Here is a 21,162-nt window from a genome sequence, read left to right as displayed (position 1 = left end):
GAAGCGTGGCAGCAAGAATGGCGCGCCACGACTAAGGGAAGGTCCTTGTATAGATTTATACAGGATCTGGGGGATGGTATCTCCATCGTTTTTAAGGGCAACGGGAGCCCGAGTGCTCTCCAACCATATAAATTTAAATCAATATTTGTCTTGGTTCCGTCCGGCAGTTGATGAACTGTGCGTCTGCGGGGAGGTCTAGTCTAACGGACACATAATGTTCGACTGCCCAGCTCTTGGGGGGGCCAGAACTCAGGCCACCCTGGAACTTAAAGATCAAGGGGAAAATTGGCCACTCACAAGCAGCGAGTCAATGTGGTGAGAGCCGTATTGTCGGACCGTGTAGGAGTTCCTTGATACGGTTGATTTGTTCAACCGTCATCAGTAGTTTGCCTAAGGGAAAAGACTCCTACCGCGCTGCTGTAGGAAGCTAACCGAGAGATATGGCTGGCTACCAGCCAGATTAAGGCTCCAAGCGCTTTAATGGTGGACAGGTACTTGCTGGCATTCAGCGGCCTAAGTGGAAGCGAATTGCTGTCTTTGACGAGATAAATTTAATTATTGATAGTCAGTCATATATGTTTTAGTAGTTGACGGGGTGCGCCTACCCATTTTAGTGATATATGACAAGTGGCGGTGGGACGCGCAAGCGAGTGTATGGTATCACGCTTATTCCGCTCACGCTTTTAGGTTAGCTATAGGAGCCAGTTAGGACACTGGTCGCTAAACTGTTTCGACGCTCAGTAGCCATTTGTGGCACAGACATTCGGTCTTATGCTTTAGGGCGACCGAATGGAGTGGTGGCGGGAGAAATGCCAAGCAAACCAACCAATCTTTCCTTGAAAATCGTTTTTCCATTCTGTCGATAACTGAAACGATCTACGTATCGTAATCGTGTTCTTAAAACGTTTAGGTTGGTGTAAAAAGATGTCCTATCTCTACCGAGAGCCGAAATATCAATGTTTTTTTAAATGGGTCCTATAATGAAATCGACCATGGGAAAAAAGTTTGAAAACTCTTAGACGACAGATTTATTGTTAAAAAATACTTTAAACACTACTTTTTTATACGGTATAATCTCTTCACGAAGTTACGGAATATTAAAATTATACTAACAAAAACAGATAATTCTTACGCGTAATTTGTCCTAATTATTGTAGGTTTTCTGTAAGTAAATTGAAAATCTCAAGAAAACGTAGAAAAGAACAATTTTTAATACAAGATAAATTTCAATCTTTCCGTCGAATAGTTCGTAAGGTATACTTTTTAAAGAGAAATTGTTCTTTCGCGACATTTATTTAAGTAATATTTTTTAGAAATTTTAAAAATGAATTCATCACAGGAAATTTGAAGGCTTTTACACAAGTAATCTCAGGTATGGGAATTGATCGCGTGCTCGACCAGGATTTGAAACCGGAATCTTACGATAGAAAGTCAGAGACGGTGGCACTCCGACAGCTACGGTATAACACTTCCTTTTTTATCTCTGCAATACTTATATACGAGAAAATTGTAGAAACGAAACGGAACGCAAGGATAGCGGGATATTTATGCATCTTCCTACTAATCGCAAAACCTGGATAAGTCCTTTGCTGCTGTATCATTCTTTTATCGGGCGGGTAATTATTTATATAATGGCGGTTATATTTATTTTGTTTTATTAATGGGCGGAATTATTTGCTGCGTTTCGATCCTTTAGACCGGGAAGATATTGTTTGGCCGGGGCTGACTTCGGGAGACTAGCCGCGTTTGAGCTTCGTTCTCCCGGCGTGATTCCCCTTCAGTCCGTCCCCTGAAGTCCTTTCGGTGCCAGAGTCTTCTGACTCTAGGTAATTGTAACGACAAATGTTTGGTTACCATTGGATCTAGCTCGGTAGAAGAATAGTTTATTTGCCCGGCTAAAATTGGAGTACCAAAGTATATTCGTTTATATTTGCGCTACATTTTTGCTTAAAAAAAAAAAAAAATCAAAAGACGAGTATGTTGTTTCAATGAGCCGAATAAGAATAGGTGGAGGATAACTGAAAGCAATCGTTTATAACTCCGAGGCGAAATTAACCAGAAAGATTTGCTCTTAATTGTTAATTTGCCCATATGAAGACGATGAAGTTCATTAATAAACAAATAGGAAAAATTACCGAAGAGATAAAGATTGTTCAGGAATTGTAATAGGAACTGCAACGCTGTGATCGGAGAAAGACAATAGAAGAAGTAGTGGAAAAGTATAGACTGGGCACATAAAATGAAAGAGACTTAGGCATTTTTGTAAAGAAAATTAAATTTTCATAACAAAACTTGTTTTTAAAACGATAAAAGAAGACAGTACACGAGGAAATCTCCAGAAGAAGAAAACAGATATCAAATTTACTATATTAACTGCAGGAGACGGATTAAGAAATGAGATTAATAAGGCGCATCAGTACCAGGAGCCGGCATTGATAGCGATCGTATACTTCTGGCAGCAGGAATAGAATTAATATTAAAGCTTAAAAGAGAAAAAAGTAGCTAAACGGAATCTGAAAAAAAACAAATATTGGAAAAAGAGTATTACAAGAGAAGGTAGCTTAAGAATTGAAGAGAAGAAATTCAGAAAGTAATAGTGCAAATGACTCTCGGCCGAATATGAAAGATGCTACAAAAATAGTAGCCCCCTGCTGAACAAACAACTGTCATGAAGAAGTTTCTCTATTTTTCTTTTTGAGATGGTTATTCTGGCCTTCTACCAATCTTTCTTTGTTCTTTCGCACTTTCTGTTGATCTCATTTTTTAATTTGTTATTTATCGATTCGATGTTTCAATTTCATAGGACAGAACTGATTGATAAACGACAACGGCGGCTGAGTTAAAAATGTCTACGCAGATGTAAATAAGATATCTTTTTATATCATTTAATTCAATAATTTTCAGAATTAAATGCAGAATTTTTAGATCAAATTGGGAAGAAACCAGTCTTGTACGGGTTACTTAATAATTTTTCTCTTATTATGTTTAGTGACTGATCAACAAGAAATTTTTTATTCCTTAAGTAACAAGTCGTGTTAACTTATTAAAATTATTTACATTCTTACGGTTTCAAGTTCATATGGTTGACGTTTAATTAGCCTTTTAAAAAAAATCGAAGTTTTTTTGTCGATCGTATACGTTAATTTTTGTAAATTTATTAATCGGAGCGGCTGAGAATTATAGCCTTCATGGTTACTTTTTTATATTTCACAGAAATAAAAAGATAAATTTAGCGACTTTTGAATCTGTTTTCAAATGTTTTTCGTTACATTTTGAATTTTTGAAAAACGGTTTTGTAACTCGGACTGGAAGCACACAAAATAAAAGAATATATTTGTCCGAAAGTTGTGTTTTCTCGGAAACATTCACTCGATTTTAATAATTTAAAATAAAATTTTTATCGACGACGTTCGTCTGCAAACTAGTTCTAATTAACCCGTTTAGTTTTCTAATCGATCCAGTAAGATAACACTTGGGTAGCAGTAATTTTTTCGAGTTAAATGGTGGTGCAAGTACAGTATAAAAGCTACTCCGTCTTAGTCATTAGGTGAATTCTCTATATAAATATACATTACTTTGGTCGACACGAAGTGCTTTTCCTCATTTATATTTACTTATATCTCGGTAATTATTCAATTTTACAAACACAAATACGCGCGTGCATGTGTAGCCTCAAACTACTCTATGTATACAGAACATATATATATAATATATACACACCCACGCATCCACACTTAAGTACCACACGATTAAATTACTCACATAGCAATTAGTTACGCCACCGGTAATGGAGTCTTATAATTTTACCATTTGTTGTACTTGCATTAATAAGAATGTAATTAATCGAATCCTAAACAGATTATAAGTGATAAACCAGTTTAAACTGAATTAAAGACCGCTAAGACAGATTTTGCAGGCTAAGCACGAATATTTTCTTTAACAATTCAAACGTTTTTCAAAAACGAATGTAATACATTTATTTTCGTGAATACTAGTATGTTATTATCCCGTACTTTAAACACTTACATCAATATTCATAAAATTACTGAAATAATCACTTTTTTCAATTTGAAATGCTACTCATTATTGGTCGCCATTTAGGCATATTATTGGGTTCTTATTACGAAAATATATTAAAAAAAATTTGTTCTGAAGAAAGCCTATTCAAAGTTGTTTTGACGAACTCCATCATGCTTACATTTACACTTATGAACTTCTTTAGGGAACCTCTACGAGGTTGCAAAACATCTGAAACTACTTTTTTTAATCGACCGTTTTCAAGAAATCTTCATTTTCGTTATTATCAAGATAATAGAACACATCAGGTAAGACTAACAGGAGTATCTAAAATTCATTGACATTTAACTGTCGTTAATTAAAGTGTTTCGGGAGAACGAATTTTTACATCCATTTTCAAATGTTTTTCATAACGTTATGAATTTTCGGAAAAGTGTTTGGCTGATTAGTAACTGGGATCGAAAGCACGCAAAAGTTAAAAGAATACAAATGAAAGATGAGTTTTCTCGGAAATATTCAACCGATTTTCACCGAATAAAAATAAAAATTTAATTTTTAGCATATTTGGTTCGTAACATGAATGTCATTTAAAACCATTGACTTTTTAAGATAAATCTAATGAAATTTCTCAAATACAGATTTTTTCAGTTGCCAGTGGCGGAGGTGCTGTTACCATGGCATCAGATGATGTCACCGGGTTTTTTTTTAAGTTGGCAAGGCAGGTATTTAGAATGAGTCGAAAAGTGTGTTCGACTTCGATCATGTCTGTTCATTTACTATGCCTCCATCATGTATTATTGTGTGCTTATATGTTTTATAATGTTTGAACGTGTTAAGATGCGATCTTTTTTGTGTTCGTGTAGAATATCAAAATCATAGTAATGTCATTTATGGACGGGTCCAGGGAGGGGGTCTCTGTCAAGACGAGAATGGCGTACGAAAGGAGCTCTGTAGCCCTGGGATAGGGCCCGGGGATCTCCTGAGTCGGCTTTGGGGTTCGCCTGGGCCGAACTGGCCCCGGGAGTCCAGGGGGAGGAGCCCCGACCGGATATTTATATATAAAATCATACAGTGTGTATGTATATATTCACACGACGATGGAATTACTCGTATATAAATATTCGCATGGTGACAGACATTCGCTTGTACCAAACTCGTCTTTGTATATTAAACGGCCTTAATTTCGAACAACATCACCGATCCGTTCCCTGTATTCTGTTATGATTTTTTAAAACTCGGGTTCCGCTGTAGCTCGACTTCGTCTACGTTCAGGTCTAAAGGTACTTTAATTAAACATATTTAAATCGTACGATACATGAAATCGAGGTATATAATTTTTCGTTTTTCGATAGTTAGATCCGTTCACGATTTAAATTATTTATATAACGACCAGTAACTTTATAGTTAAAGTAAAGACTCATCTTTCGTCGACTTTATCTTCTCTCTACACTCTTATATTCATTTCTTAACTATATAATACGTAGATTGATTCCATCATTCCTTCCTACGTGCTCTTTACTACTTTTAATATCTACATCCCCACCCACCGGGTTAGTCTAGTGTTGAACGCGTCTTCGCAAATCAGCTGATTTCGAAGTCGACAAAACCGATTTCGAAGTTGAATACTAGATCGTGGATACCAGTGTTCTTTGGTAGTTGGGTTTCAATTAAACACACATTTCAAACATGGTCGACCTAAGACTGTACAAGACTACACTTCACTTACACTCATACATATCATCCTCATTCATCCTCTGAAATAATTAATACCTGACGGTGCTTCCCGGAGGCTAAACAGGAAAAAATCTACACCCCAATTTTAGGTAGATTTCTTATGAAATCTGTAAATTGTAATGGGTACTACGATGTGACTTCCGGGAAATTTCGACATATCTTTGCGTTTCACATCCCCCACACCCCAAAACCACCGTCAGCTCAAAATTTTATTTATAAATAATATATATATATATATATATATATATATATATATATATATATATATATATATATTCATTTTCTTGTGGACACGATAACTGCCGTAATATTGCGCCAATCCCTTTCAAATTATTTTCTAAAAATAACTCGACCCAAAATCTCGGTCGAGTTCGTTAACGGCCAAAATCGGATAATGGGAGTGGAAATGGGGAAGCTTTTTCGAAATAAAATAAAATATCGCTATAACCTTGTTAAGTAAAATATCGAATTCGTTTAGAGTTCTTGCTATTCTTTGGACAAGAGCCTAAAACTTATCTAAGTAAATTTTTTGATATCACCAACAATTCGCCCAGGGGGTGGAAAAAATTGGGTTTCGAAGAAAAAAAAAATATCATACCTCCCTTAATAGGCAAAGTATCGAATCGGTTTAAAGTGGTCGTTGGTCCTCTAAACATTACCTAAAAGGTTTGTCTGAAACAAGTTTTGATACGACCAACCCTTACGGTAAGGTATGACCAAAATGTTGCTGAAATTATAAGATGGGGCTTGTCTTACGCTAAACAGGTGAAACTTCTTTTCACATTCAACCATTGTTGTATTGAGTAAATTTGAAGTTTTTCTTAACTTTGTGGTGAAAATCTTTCTTATCCCCTACTTAGCACCGGTGAACTCTACCTCCGCCTTCCGGCGTGCTGAAAGGGATTTTTTTTTCAGGGCGAAAAACAGTTTCGTGTTATCATCGCCCGAACACGATATATTTATTGTACAAAATAAATGTTAAAAAACTGGACAATTAAAAATTAATTAAAAACTAGAAACTCCGAAACGCAAAAATACGATTTCAAAGTAAAAAGCCTGTAAGGCATGCTAAAAGCGAAATAACACAAAGATATATCACATTATATATATCAAAACAATAAAATCGCCATTTGCATTACAGCATATGGCATGAATATATGGAATACACTACAGTAATTTATATATTTGAATATTAACGGACAGCCCTAAGAAATCGTACAACAAGATAACAACATTTCATTATCCCCTAGAATAGTTTGCATGTTAGTCCCCTTTAAACATGCTATGCAATGCCGTGTAACAGATACAATCCACAAGGGTATGGTGCACCGTTAGTTGGCAGTCGCAGCGAGCACAAACTGGTGCATCTATTTGAATCATCAGATATCCTTGAGTGAACCTAGTGCGTCCTATTCGCCAACGGCAGATAATAACCTCCACTGGACGGTTATTTCTGCACGAGAAGGTCCACGGTAACACAGTGTTCTTAACTGGACGAAGTTTATTGTTCACGGTAGCATCCCACTCACTTTGCCACTCATCATTAACTACCCTCTTCAGGAAACAGACAAGATCGTTAGAAGCAACGCAAGTGTTAAAAGGAGGCTGAAAACAAGCCTCTTTTGCCGTACGATCTGCACGCTCATTGCCTGAAATTCCTGTATGCTGGAGATCCAGCAGAAGTGCACTGTTGTATTACGTCTAGTCACTTGCGTACTAATACACTGAATTTCACAGACAACAGGGTGCCTGGAGTATACGTCACTAATTGCCTGTGAGGCACTTATGGAATCTGAGCAGACGGACATGTCGAAATTTTGGGCTAACCAAATATACAGCCTTATTAATGGCATACAGTTCTGCAACGAAAATATTGGTGATGCTGAGAAGGCCAGAAATGTATGTTCTGTTGCCAATCACAAAACCACAACCAACAGAATTAACTTTCTAGAGTCGTCCGTATAAACTATAACAACAGGATTGATGCTATTTGTGATACTAAAATTAATTTTGCTAAATAACCGGATTTGTGTTCTTTTGATTATACTGACAAAGATCAAAGCAGTAATTAACGAGAGAAGGTTGCCAAGGGGGCAAATAACATGGAGCAACATCAAGCGCTGGAGGTAATTGTTTATTTAGAGCTAAGAAAAGGCGGTGAGCTCTGATGCCTAGTGAAACAGAAGATCTCAGCTGTTCTTGGTATCGAATCAGATGTTGATTAGAGAACACCGCATGGAACGTTGTATGATTTCGTTGTCCTTTAATACGAGCTACATAAGTGCAGATCATTTGATTCCATCTATTCGAAAGTGGTTGCTTTCCGCACTCCACCAGTAGATTTATCACAGGGCTTGAACGAAAAGTAACTGTAGAAAGACGGATGAATAGATATGGACAGAATCTAGCATTCTTAGATCGGCGGACCGAGTGGATGAATAAGTCATACAGCCGTAGTTCAAGCGGTAACGGACTAGAGTTCGATAGAAGCGCAACATGCATACTCGGCCGGCTCCCCATCGAGTATTAGATAAAACTCTCAGCATGTCCAACATTTTTAAACATTTTACCTTCAGATTATTTAAATGTGTTACCCCCGTTAGTCGTTGGTCAGACTACATTCCTAAAATTTTAATCCGTGCGCTTGCCTCAACTGGTTTACCGTGTAAAAACACTTTGAGGGTTAGCATCTCCCCTCAAGCGTGAAAAACAAATTAATTTCGTTTTAAAAGATTAATTACAAATTATAATAAATTGTTTTTTTTTTTTTAATCTATATTTTCTTTCGGAACAAAAGTACGACCTTTTATGTAATATATATTATATTATAATATATTTATTAAGAATAGTTTATTCGCTTGAAAACTGTTAAAATTTAAATGAATCGGTGTGATTAGAGACAACTTGAGTCACTTAGTGAACATTTTACAGGAAAAGAAAAAAATGTTTTGTTTCAAATCCATAAAGGAAAATACATTTTTTAAATGTAACATAGCAAAGAATGATCTCTCAACCATATGGTGAAGAGTTTTTAGACCGAAATGTTTTGATAGTTTTGTCAAAAAAAAGCACAACGATTCCAAAAAAAAACACCCAAAAATCATAGAGACAACAGTCTCTGTAGAGTTCGAAGCGAGCAGTATTTCTTATCTCTAATGATTTTATTAGTCATTCAAGTGCCCCTTACTGTTATCGTTTTATCGACCTGTTGATTCGTTTCGATTTGTTCTATTTGTGTTGCTGAATAAACGGATTACTATGTCTTTATTTACTAATTGTGCAGAATGGAAAAAGGAAGTTACATAAATTGATAGAGGTAAACATAACCTTATTTGCGACGGTTGTAACCGTTTTGTGTATATTTCGTAAACGGATTTTTCTAGAAGGGTCATTACGTTATTGCAATCCCACTCGAAGGGAATAAAATTTTTCAACACAGCCTGTGACAGCATTTTACTCAGCATAAACCTATTCACAATATGAAGGAAATTATTGGACAACTACAGACCGAAATCACCGATCTTTAAAAACACAATTTCGACCCTTGCCTTAATATGCGAGTCTCTCGAGATGTCTGAAACATTATACATGAGGTTATGAAGCTTCAGGAAAGATCTCTTAACGTCATATTATCCGGTGCGCCTGTGAAATCGACTCCCACTGAGGATATTACATCCATAAAGAATTTAATTGATGAAGTTGTCCCGGGTCAGAATTTAGTTAGATATTTCGGTAGACTGAGCGTGGTGATAAGCATAGATTTGTCAATATTTGTATTGAAGATTTAGAAATGGCGAAAATATTTTTCAAAAACTTCAAGGAATTTAAAAAGAGAGGTTTCTACGTTTTCAATGATCAAATTATTTCTCAACGGCAGTATCTTACCAGTCTGCCACAAAAATTGCAGACTCGATCGGGTAGCGGTGAAAAGAATTTATTAAGAATTCTAAAAGTATTCCTCGTATTTTATCTCATTCAAAAATTAAATAGGTGTAACGGGGAAGTTACTACAAACTACGTTTTTCTACACAAATATGTGTTCTCTTCATGCTAAATACAATGAACTTCTGATTTCAATCTAATCAGTAAGACTGATTATTATACTGATAACCGAATCATGGCTTAATGTAGATATCCTGACTACGGCTTGTTTCGAGTCGACTGCGCCAACAGACGGGGAGGAGAAATCTGTGTTTATAATAATTACGGTTTCGAGAGGCAAGGAGGAAACGTTCACCTCAATTTAATGCTATCACGGTTTAGCAATATCGATGTCATTGTCTTTCACTACGTGATTGCCTGTAAGGAATTTTATCTCTGTTGTATTTACCGTTCACCGACCACTTCTCTCTATGACGATCATGATCTATTTGATTTTATGAACTCCATTGCTATAAAAGACGTTTTTTTGTTTGGTGATTTCCATTTTCCATATATCTAGTAGAACAATTATAATGCAGTAAACTGCATGCAGATCATCTTCGAATTTATTTTTTGGTGCAACTGTGGATCTCGGTTTTTCGTAACTTGCAATACAGGGAACCAGTGTACTAATCAATGAACCAGTCATCTTGCTTTGCCTTGAATTAACGAATAATAAACCACATTAACATGGTTGAAATTTACGTCTGTTAGACTGAGCGATCACATTGTCATCGTGGCTCATTTTCAGACTGTTGTTCCCCTATCGGTATCTGCGACCAGCCGATCATGGCTTAATTAAAAAGAGGATATTATGTTACCAAAAATAAGATATTGAAAGAGACAGACTTCAATTTTCTAACAGACATAATTAATGATGAGTTGGCCTGGTCTAATGTCAATTAGATTATTAATAACTGCATTTCTGTCCGTATTCCCATGACAAATAATAGAGTGAAATTTAAACAGGCGTGGATGAATGCTCAGTTCATTGATATTGTAAAAAAAGAAAAAAGAATTTAGGTTAAAACCGACCGAATATCTAAAAATAAAATTAATATATATTATTAAATTTGAAATTCACGGAAAGCTTTCCTGTTAAACTTTAAAATAATCATAAAATTTGAAATAAATTTAAAATAAACGCGTAAGCGGGTTAAAGTATAGTATGATACAAATAAAAAAAATAATTTATTGAAACTCTGCGTAGTTTAATTAAAAAAATAATTAAAACACATGAAATTAAAAAAACGTAAAATACGTATTAAGAAACTGATATTAAATCAGTAAGTTATTTAACAACCGTCCCGGTGGCATAGGCATTAGCGTGCTCGCCTGCTACACCGAAGGTCGCAGGTTCGTTTCCGGCCTGGGTTGGGAAATTTATCACGCTTCATTTCCTGCGCAGTCGCTAATGACCTTGCTGGTCAATACGTCTTAAAAAAAGTTATTGCATGAAAAAAATTTGAAAACAAGTGCTATGCGTTAATAAAACACAAAATATTATGTACAGGTAAGATTTGTTTGGTTTTACTAAAATTTGAATATCATTCATTAATTTTTATACTGCTTTATTTAAAAAAAATAAAGTAATGCATTTTTGCATAAGAGTAATTTTAAAAGTAATTTTTTAAACATTATATATATAATGTTTAAAAAAATTTTTGATTCATCATTAGGAACATCAGGAGATTTAGTAGGATAGAAAAATTTATTGTTATGTTGTGATAATTTTTCCAAGCGTTAGGATGTTGCCAAGACGTGAATTTTCGAAAATACGAATTATACCTTGTAATCTATGGTTCAAAAGAATGTATTCTTTTATGTGTGCGTTCAAATTCTTAATCTCTTCTCAGAGCAGTTCTACTTGACCGATTGTCTAATTATTATTGTCATAATTATTTTCTTCTTATTTTTGAAGAAACAAACTTGAAAAGTCACGTTTTAAAAATATTCTATTGAATATTTGAGAGGGAGCATATACTCAATTCAATACTCTTTTACTCTGAAGATTGTTACTATAAGCCGGTAAATATTATTCTGCCGACAAGTACTCGTGTCTGATGAAAGTGAATATCAGGCCTTTTTCGGTTTTATTACAGTTTATTTATAAAGGGTTTTAGAGAAAATAAGTTATTAAATTCTCATTTCAAAAAATGTTTGAAATAAGCTATTTGACAGTCAAAAACTATTTTTGGAAGGAAATTTTTTTTTATCGATCGATCGATTAAAAATTTATTTCCATTTGGTGATAATGGTGAAGTCGGTACTTTGGCTTAGGTTTAAAGCGAGTCTACTTTATTCTTCGTGGATCAGATTATTTTGATACATAATTGTACCTACACAATTTGTTTACTTTTTCTAAGTTTATGTTTACTTTTCTTACGAGAACTTCCCAATATTTTTCACTACAAAGTATTGCACCATCATCAGTAAAATATATAATTTCATCGTTATCTAATATTTTGAAGAATCAATAATGTATATTATAAATAAAATCGGTCCAAGTGCTGTACCCTGATGAACACTTTTTTTATTGAGCTTTTTGAAATATAAAGTTATTAAACTAACTTTAGATTTTACGCTTCAAATACAGATGTAATCAACAAATTTTATAAATCATCAAAAAGTAAAATATTATACTGCATTTTTTGTTATAGACTCGATCTCTATGCGGTGTCAGTCATTTAGGAACCTCGGTCGAAACGGAGATTCCGATACCAAGCCCGAACAAACAGGATGATAATGTAATAATATCGGTATTTTCATTACCTGATGAGGAAAATCGTATAGAAAAGTTAATCCTCATTTCGTTTAATCTGTAACAGAAAACCAATAGAAATATTCGGTTAAGTCACCTGAAACGGCAAAGTTCTACCGGAATGAAAGTCAGTTGCAACCAGTAAATGAACTAAATATTGAAATATTTTTTATTGTTATTTATATTTTGAATAAAATAATGCGATAAATCAATTGTACAGAAAACATTCTGTATCAATATCGACTTATGTATTGATAAGCTTCAGCGTTCGGACAAGTTCAATAAAGAACAAGAACTTGAGATCGGGGCTATTTCAACGTGTAGTGAGGGGGCAAACGGAGGGGAAATTCGCAAAAGAAGAGATATATTAGCGGATAAATAAATTCTTGCCGTACGAATTACGGCGAATGGGTAAGAAGTTACGAGAAGCGGCACAGCGATGTATTCCTTTTTGGTTTTTCCGATGAACGGCCGGATCGCGGTTCGTATCTTGTCGGTGAAAAAAAAGCCGGTTTGAATATGACAATGCGATTTCAGAAAGTAACGAGTACGAACATAAGGATCTAACTAGTATTTTTACATAACGAATATTTACATAAAAATAACCTAGAAAAGTGACACAACGTGAAATATAATTACAAAATTATTCATCATAGATTTATAATTTATAATCTTATTAGATTAACTATTTATACGTTACATTATTAGCTGCTGATAGTATAACGCGTTAAAGAGAAAGAGAGATTCATCGCAGTAGAACTCTAAGGTAAAATCTTGATATTGGTGAATACAAACATAGATGCACAGAAAAATGTCTAAAAGTATAAGGGGAAAAGCCCTCATAAATTCATCAATAATTTTCGGATTTCCTGAATATATAGATAACTACTTATACGTTTACATGAAATAGAGGAGAAAACTATAACAGGAATTACAGCTAGAAAAGTTCATGTTTGTAAACGTGCCACCTTTGTTGAAAAGAATAGGCACTTGTTCTAAAAAAAAAAAAAAAAAATATACACCTCTATCGAATAGTCAACAGAACTAACTGTTTTCGTGTAATCGATACAATACTTCGACTAAAGAGAAAGCGTTTTATTACTTTGTGGATGAGTTTTTAAATAATACTAACTTTTAAAAAAATTTAGTTATTTGACGTTCAGAAACGAATATGGGGCTGACGTTTTAACAAACGTTTGGTACTCTTTCGGAATATCCCCCTTGTAACTTTTCTATTTTGTTTTTGAACGAAATATGACGAATCGTACGTGTATCAACACAACCTACGCTCGCTTCGCTGTCTAACCACGCCTAATCATCATCATTGTTGTATATAATTTGTTTTTAAAAAAATTTTTTTTTTTTTTAACGTTAATTAGACGAGGTTAGCGAGCGTAGTTTATGTTTGGTTAGGTTATGTTGATATCAGCATCACGTTGGGTAAGGGAGTGGTCTTTTAGTGGGACCCACTGCAGTATGCGGTGAACCCCATACACCCAGTATGAACGGGCTACTGGGTGTTTGGTTGGCGCAAGTTTTCCCACTTCCGACGTAAAACAAAAAAAAGAAAAAAAAAGGTTATGTTGATATATGTACGATTCATCTTACATGGTTAAAAAAAATAGTTTTTAATGCTTTTGTGTTAACTGGTTATTTTAAATAAATTAATTTACATTCATTTTTAATGGATTATGTTATTGCACAATATTACAAATACAGTATATATCGTTAAAAAATATATAAAACTTTTTGAGGGGGGAAATTCTGAAAGAATGCCCGTTTAAAGTACGTCGGACTAATTTTTGTTCGATTAGCCTGATCGATTCGGAGAAAACTCGGACGGATTGGGTCGTAGTTGAAGTCGGAAAAAATACGATCCCGATTTGCTGATATATGATTTCTGATTTTTTTTTTAAAGGCGTCGGTAAAGGAAACGAATAAATCTCTAGTCAGAACGGAAGAAAGATTTAGGGACCGTCGGATCGAAAGAATAGAACCGGTCTCGGAATCACAGTTTTTAAAGTAAATTAAAATTTTATTTTAGGAGTGGAGACGTATTTATTCGACGAGCATATAAAGAATTATATCCGGGTGAAATTTAAAAGGAAAGCGCTTCATCGTCATCAAATCGTCGTTGTCCAGATAGGGAGGGAGATTTTACTCCGTATAATACGACGGAAGATGAAAACATCGATCATTTTATCTAGGGCCAATTTCGTGTTGATTTAATCAGGAAGCAATTCCTTTCTACAAATAAATTAAAAATAATGTTTAATTTTAAAGGCTATTCTTTACTTGTTTTATATGTACAATTTATTATCTAATAATTAGTATTACTGCTTATGTAATGAAATTTAAATCGTTGTTTTCTATTTCTGTTTTGTTAGGGAAATTCCTTGTTTACTATGTTTAGCATAAGAGCTATCCTAGCTGTTGTTTGCAGTAGTGTGATTTTATTGCAGCGTGTGCGATTGTGTTAATACAGCAAGGTATTGGGCAACCCACCGGGTTGGTCTAGTGGTGAACGCGTCTTCCCAAATCAGCTGTTTTGGAAGTCGAGAGTTCCAGCGTTCAAGTCCTAGTAAAGCCAGTTATTTTTACATGGATTTGAATACTAGATCGTGGATACCGGTGTTCTTTGGTGGTTGGGTTTCAATTAACCACACATCTCAGAAACGGTCGACCTTTCTTTTTTTCCTGTTTACCCTTCGGTAATTACCTTTCAGATAATACTTCAGAGGATGAATGAGGATGATATTATGAGTGTAAATGAAGTGTAGTCTTGCAGTCTCAGTTTGACCATTCCTGAGATGTGTGGTTAATTAAGACCCAACCACCAAAGAACACCGGTATCCACGATCTAGTATTCAAATCCGTGTAAAAATAACTGACTTTACTTGGACTTGAACGCTGGAACTCTCGACTTCCAAATCAGCTGATTTGGGAAGATGTGTTCTACACTAGACCAACTCGGTGGGTTTCATTGTCTAACCTTATTTAAATGGTTAGATACTGATATAAATAAACAACTTATCTAACTTTTTTATTCAGCCGAAAGATGTTTTATAACACATTAAAACGTGTTAACGCAATGAATATTATTTTTATTCGAATTCAGATCTTCTTCATTCATGACCATTGCTTACGCACAAATGAATTCTGTAGCATTAAGTTAAAAACTATACTTATTTATAAAAACTAATTATCGCGAAATTAGTTATAATAATTAGATAATTAACAGATAATTACAGCTTATACTTTTCTCTTTTTTCATATTTAGCGCTTCGCTGAAATATCTACTTCATCAGAACGGATAAAACTATATGGCTAGATTAAAAACATATCTTAAAAACTTAAAAAAAAAAATATGCCGAGATATGTTTACCATCTCGGTCGCTAATGTAAAATGAACTATTCTGCAAACAAAACTATCGTTTGTCGGTACCATAATTTAAATAAATTAGTAAATCTAATTTTAAATCTAATCTGAATATTTTTAATTAAATTCAAATTCTGAATATTTTAAATCCGATCATAATATACAAGTTTTACTTTTCATTAATTAAATTATCATTGCTATCTTCTTAATAATGTATAACTTTTCAAGAGGAATTAAATTTATTATTATTTATTTCCAACATTTCCATGTTGCCTATATTTAAAAAAAAATGTATGCTTATTACCTTTAATGTGATCATAATGATTAAATTACTAATTATTATATTTGTATGTTTGTAATTACATTTTAATGAAAGAGTTGTTAAATTTCTGTTTGTAATTCCTGTAAAGAGTATTTTTTCAATTGTTGCTCTCCACATTGCATTTTATAAACTTTGATTGTTATTAATTATTTTATATGATCATTTTATCGTTTGTTTTAAAGAAAATTCTATAATTAACTGGTTTCTTTAATAATTTTTTAATTAAATTAAGACCGAGCGTATATCTAAAACCAGAATTATCGGTAGCAACAATTATTAATAAATGATACACTCGTACTGCCCCCCAAAAAAAAAAAATTGCAACATATTCTGTTATTAACAGAACCATAAACTATGTAACAAATATTATCGGGTTAAATAAAGAATATGATTTAATAAAATACATGGGGCTGAAAAAGGTTCATCATAAAAGAATAAGGCACGAATTAAAAAAAAAATAAAAATAAAAAAAGACTTACAGTTATATTGTTTATTTGTCAAATTCTCCATCTCAAGTAGTTTTGTTACATAATCAATAAATTTCAATATGCGCGCCCTTCGTCGCTCGGCAAATATCCAATCGATATTCAGTTTCTGCCCGTACACGATGGTATGATTGTAGTTTCTTCTTAATTCTTTCCTTTAATGTTTCAAATCACATAATTTTGGCGAGTAAAAATTTTTGCGAGGGATTTAAATTTGTTGTTATTTATTTCTTATAAGCCCGCAAGAAAAAATCACAAACGGTTAGATCCAGACTCTTTGGAGGCCAGGATATATGGCCTTTTTGGCCATATCCTTCTCGGTCTGTCTGCAAATTTCTAATTCGAAGCCCGGCTGATGAATGCAATAAAGTGTGGGGGTACACCGGCTTGATGGAATGATAGTTAATGTAATGTACGTTGAACTAAAATTATTCAATTCAGTTCGGCAGAGCACAAAACATTGTTTTTTTTATCAAAAAACATAATAAACAAAGAAACAGACTAAGCGACTATATAAAAACTGATACAGCAGTTAAAATGACTATTACACAAATTTTTCGGGTTGATGCTACCGATTAATTTCTGAAAATGTCCTTGATGCCTTGATCTAAGCTACTGAATCCCATCAAAGGAGTTCGGTAGCTCATATTATAATGATCCTGGACAAAGAACATCGATAAATTATTTAGCAAATGTCAATTCAAACACAATAAAATAAATAAATTTATAAGATTGAATGAGACAGAAAATAATAAGTTTTTTATTCAACCCGTTTTCAGAAATATTCACAAACATATGTATGTATGTATGTATATGATAAAAAAATTTAATTACACTGATCATATATCTGAAAATAAACACGCATTTTCAAATATAAATAACATGCAAACATTATAAATAAATAACAGATTTAATTCTTTACTCTTGAGAAAATACGTAAAATAATTTTAAAATTTAGATTTACAAATATGTTAACATTTTAATACCGATATGAATATTTCTATTATTTGCCACAGATTGTAATTACTGGAGAATAACTAACTAATTTTACATCAGTAACTAAGGGGGTAAACATACCTCTCTAAATTTTAATTTTGTACCAGAAAGATACGTTTCTAATCTACTGTATGTACTTTTATACATTTTTATGAAGCGGAGATTTCTGCAGAACGCTGAACGTGAAAAAAAAAGAAGTGAGTAAATTGAGAATTTTGTTTTAATAAATAGTTATATTCGGTTGCATGGGTGCAATTCACTAGACTAATTATTAATTATTCTTATATAAAAACAACATAAATGAGCTAAAAAAAACAAAAAAAAGAAAAAAACAGTGTATCATTTGTTATTATACAGCTTTGTATGAAATTAGTAAGAAAGACGCGTAATAAAAACCGGTTGTGATAGAATAAAAAGATTCCAAAAAAAATTGAGAATAAATACAACGCGCATCGTGTAAAATTACTACTCTTCATGGAATACAAAAACTTTACAATAGGTTTTTAGTTTATTTAAAATTTTTAGGAACTAACTTTCTTGCTTAACATAAATTCCTTTAAATTAATTTAAAGGAATTTTATTGAAATTGGACGGGTCTATTTTATGGGACTCTGTAATTAAGGAGGGCTGATTTATAATTTCATAACAATGGTAAACGCGTAATAGTTCATTTCTTTCACGAACGGGACGCTTCGAGAACAAAACTGTTTGGAACAAATAACCCATAGAACTACTCTATGTAACCCGCAGAAGAGATAGAACTGATGGTGTCCCTCAATTCCTTAAAACACTCTTTGGTAGAAAATTATTTAAGTTTAAAGTTATTCGGTAAGCTTTGATAGGCGGCAATTAAAATATTTAAATTTTTGTAGGTGGGTCACTGTAGAAAATCGATCCGAAAGGGATGCCAAATTACAAATACTTCCGACTTCAATAAGACAAATTACTTACAACTTGCATATGTTAACGTATAATTCTGAATGTATTTTTTCACAAGATGGGCATACCGGATCAAATTTTTATTAATAAACTTCTAAAATTTCGTCAAATAATTCCGACGATTCTCATTCACTGAAGAAACACTTGGAATTGAGAACAGTCCATTTAATTTTTACTTTTTTAAACAAAAAGAATCGTTCTACATTTTAAATAACTTAAAACTATGTTCGACACCTTTGTAGACTGGTTATAGTAATTTCAGGTTAGAAGCTGTTTGTTATCGGGTACAATTAGTTTTCACTAACAAAAAGTGTTCCTTTGAAGCAAAATAGACCTCGATGTTCATCGAATTGAAAATTAATACTGTCATCTATCCTTCCGTGACAAAAAAGATGTTTCTCTAGTTACATTAATTACTTTTTAATCAAATTTATTTAATTTGTTTTTTTTTTTTTAATAATCAAAAATACTTTTTATAACTAATGTTGATACGAAACAAAAACCAGTTATTTTATAATTCATTTAATAAAATTTAAAACCCATTTAATCAAAAATATATTGTTAATCGATTACTTATTAAAGCTTAAAATATTTATAAAACAGTATTATATTACAATAATAATATTTCGCGGTAATATTTGCGATATCTTAAAACCTGTGTATCAATCCTTCCTTACAGTATGTTAATCCGGCTGTAGAAAATTAAGTCAGTTGGAAATTAACTTATAGTAAACAGCATAATTCTTTTTTAACATGTTATGTAGATGTATGCAATTTTAAGCGGTTAATAATAATAATAATAATAATACACACACACACACACACACACACACACACACACACACACACACACACACACACACACACACACACACATATATATATATATATAAAATTAAATAGTACGTAGTTGCTTACAGATATTTATTTTTTCTAAATATGAGTAAAAACGTTTTACGTACACCGTAAAATTTTCTATTATTTTTAAAATTAAAAAAATGAAATGTCATACGACAGAAGTTTTAACATTTTAGGACTAGTCAGGTCACTTAATTTTTTTTTATTATCCTATAATCTTAATTATTTTTACTTTAATTATTTTATTATAATTAAGGTTCGACACAACAATTTCCTAGTTCATTTTCATTGAACGATTTAATTTTCAGAACGCTTTTTGGACGGATCTCCAGAAGAAAAAACTTTCCGAGAAGCTCTACGCCCGGCGTCAGAATATTTCCTCGGATACATTTAACTTCAGTTATGTCGGTACCATTTATACATTTACACGACTGATCCGAGTATAAATACGCTACCAAATATTAACAAAAAAAAGTAATAATAACACTAATAATAGTAACAATTCGATTCCTTTGGCTTATGCTGTAAAATTAAAAGTCTCAGAAAAAAATTTCTCTACATGACAAACATTTTTAAGAATATTTTCACTAGAAAAATCGTTAATTTTTTAAAATTTTACAAAATTATTATACTTATCGTTATTATTAATGATAATATTCGATCAAAAATTGTTTTTTAATATCAAAATCATCGAGTACACCCCATGTGCCATGTAGAATAAATTAATAATCTTGGAGTGTTTACAAGAGAAAGAAAAATTAAAACGTCGTTTAAAAAAATGTATAAAATTTAGAAAATGCGGATTAAAAAAAGGTAATAACATTTGTAACTGAATTAATTAAAAAAATAAATAACAGATCAAATTATGTTTACGATATGGAAAAGCTAATTAAAAAAAAAAAAAACCATCTTTTTTTTACCGATAATTCATCGCATCTCGTAAAAAATTTAAAATTATCATTTAAGAAAATTAAATGATCATTTTATAAGTGAATTTTAAAAATTTAGTTGTGTGTCATGTAGAGGCGGGTGTGTGTGACCGCGCGCACTCATTTCCGTTTTGAGTTGACAGAAAAAAAGAAAATTTTTTTTATAGAAAATTAGTGAAAGCGTTTCGATACAGCATTAATCTACGAGCGTGGTGTTTCCCGTAACGATAAATTAAACGCGCTTTAAAGGAACGATTCGGTCGGTACGGGGGGTTAACTGAACCTGTACGAAGTCCGAAGTATTATGTAGTTGCTCGTATCTTACAATTTTCAGCCAGCCGCTTTCTTCTTACCTGTTTTATATGGGTATACATATGAGTACATGTTTTTCCCTTTATTTTTATTCGAATCTGATCGACGGTTACGATCGTACCCTCAAAGGAGGGTTATCTGACCCTTCTTTTTAACGACTTTAAAGGATTAATCAATTTTTGTTATAATTATAATATATATGTAATGCAGTAAATTCGTGAAGAATTGAGGATGTTAAGAAATTCTTTAAGTACTGAAACGACGTGTTTAAGAAATAAATAAGTAAAAATAAAAACATGCACAAAAATTAACAAAAAAATGTTAAAAAGTAGAATTGCCCCATGTTTTTACATTTTGGGAAAAATTAAATTTCTTAGGAGTAAAAATAAACTAATTAAAATAAATATATATTCAATTCGTTTAATTTAAAATGTTTATAACCACTCAAAGAAAAAAAAATATATATTTTTTGAAAGTGTTCGGAATCAAAATTAGTTTTACACAGTTCA

The 21,162-nt window shown here is 32.7% G+C and overlaps 1 protein-coding gene across 1 annotated transcript in view; it reads right to left on the bottom strand.

Moving 5' to 3' along the window:
- Positions 1 to 21,162, bottom strand: part of LOC142323445 (SAGA-associated factor 11 homolog) — a 94,029-nt gene that overhangs the window by 27,066 nt on the left and 45,801 nt on the right. The gene's annotated exons all lie outside the window — the stretch shown is intronic.

This window comes from Lycorma delicatula, chromosome 4 (genome assembly GCF_047948215.1).
Source record: "Lycorma delicatula isolate Av1 chromosome 4, ASM4794821v1, whole genome shotgun sequence".
NCBI classification, from domain to species: Eukaryota; Metazoa; Arthropoda; class Insecta; order Hemiptera; family Fulgoridae; genus Lycorma; species Lycorma delicatula.
This window is presented reverse-complemented; position numbering and strand designations above follow the sequence as displayed.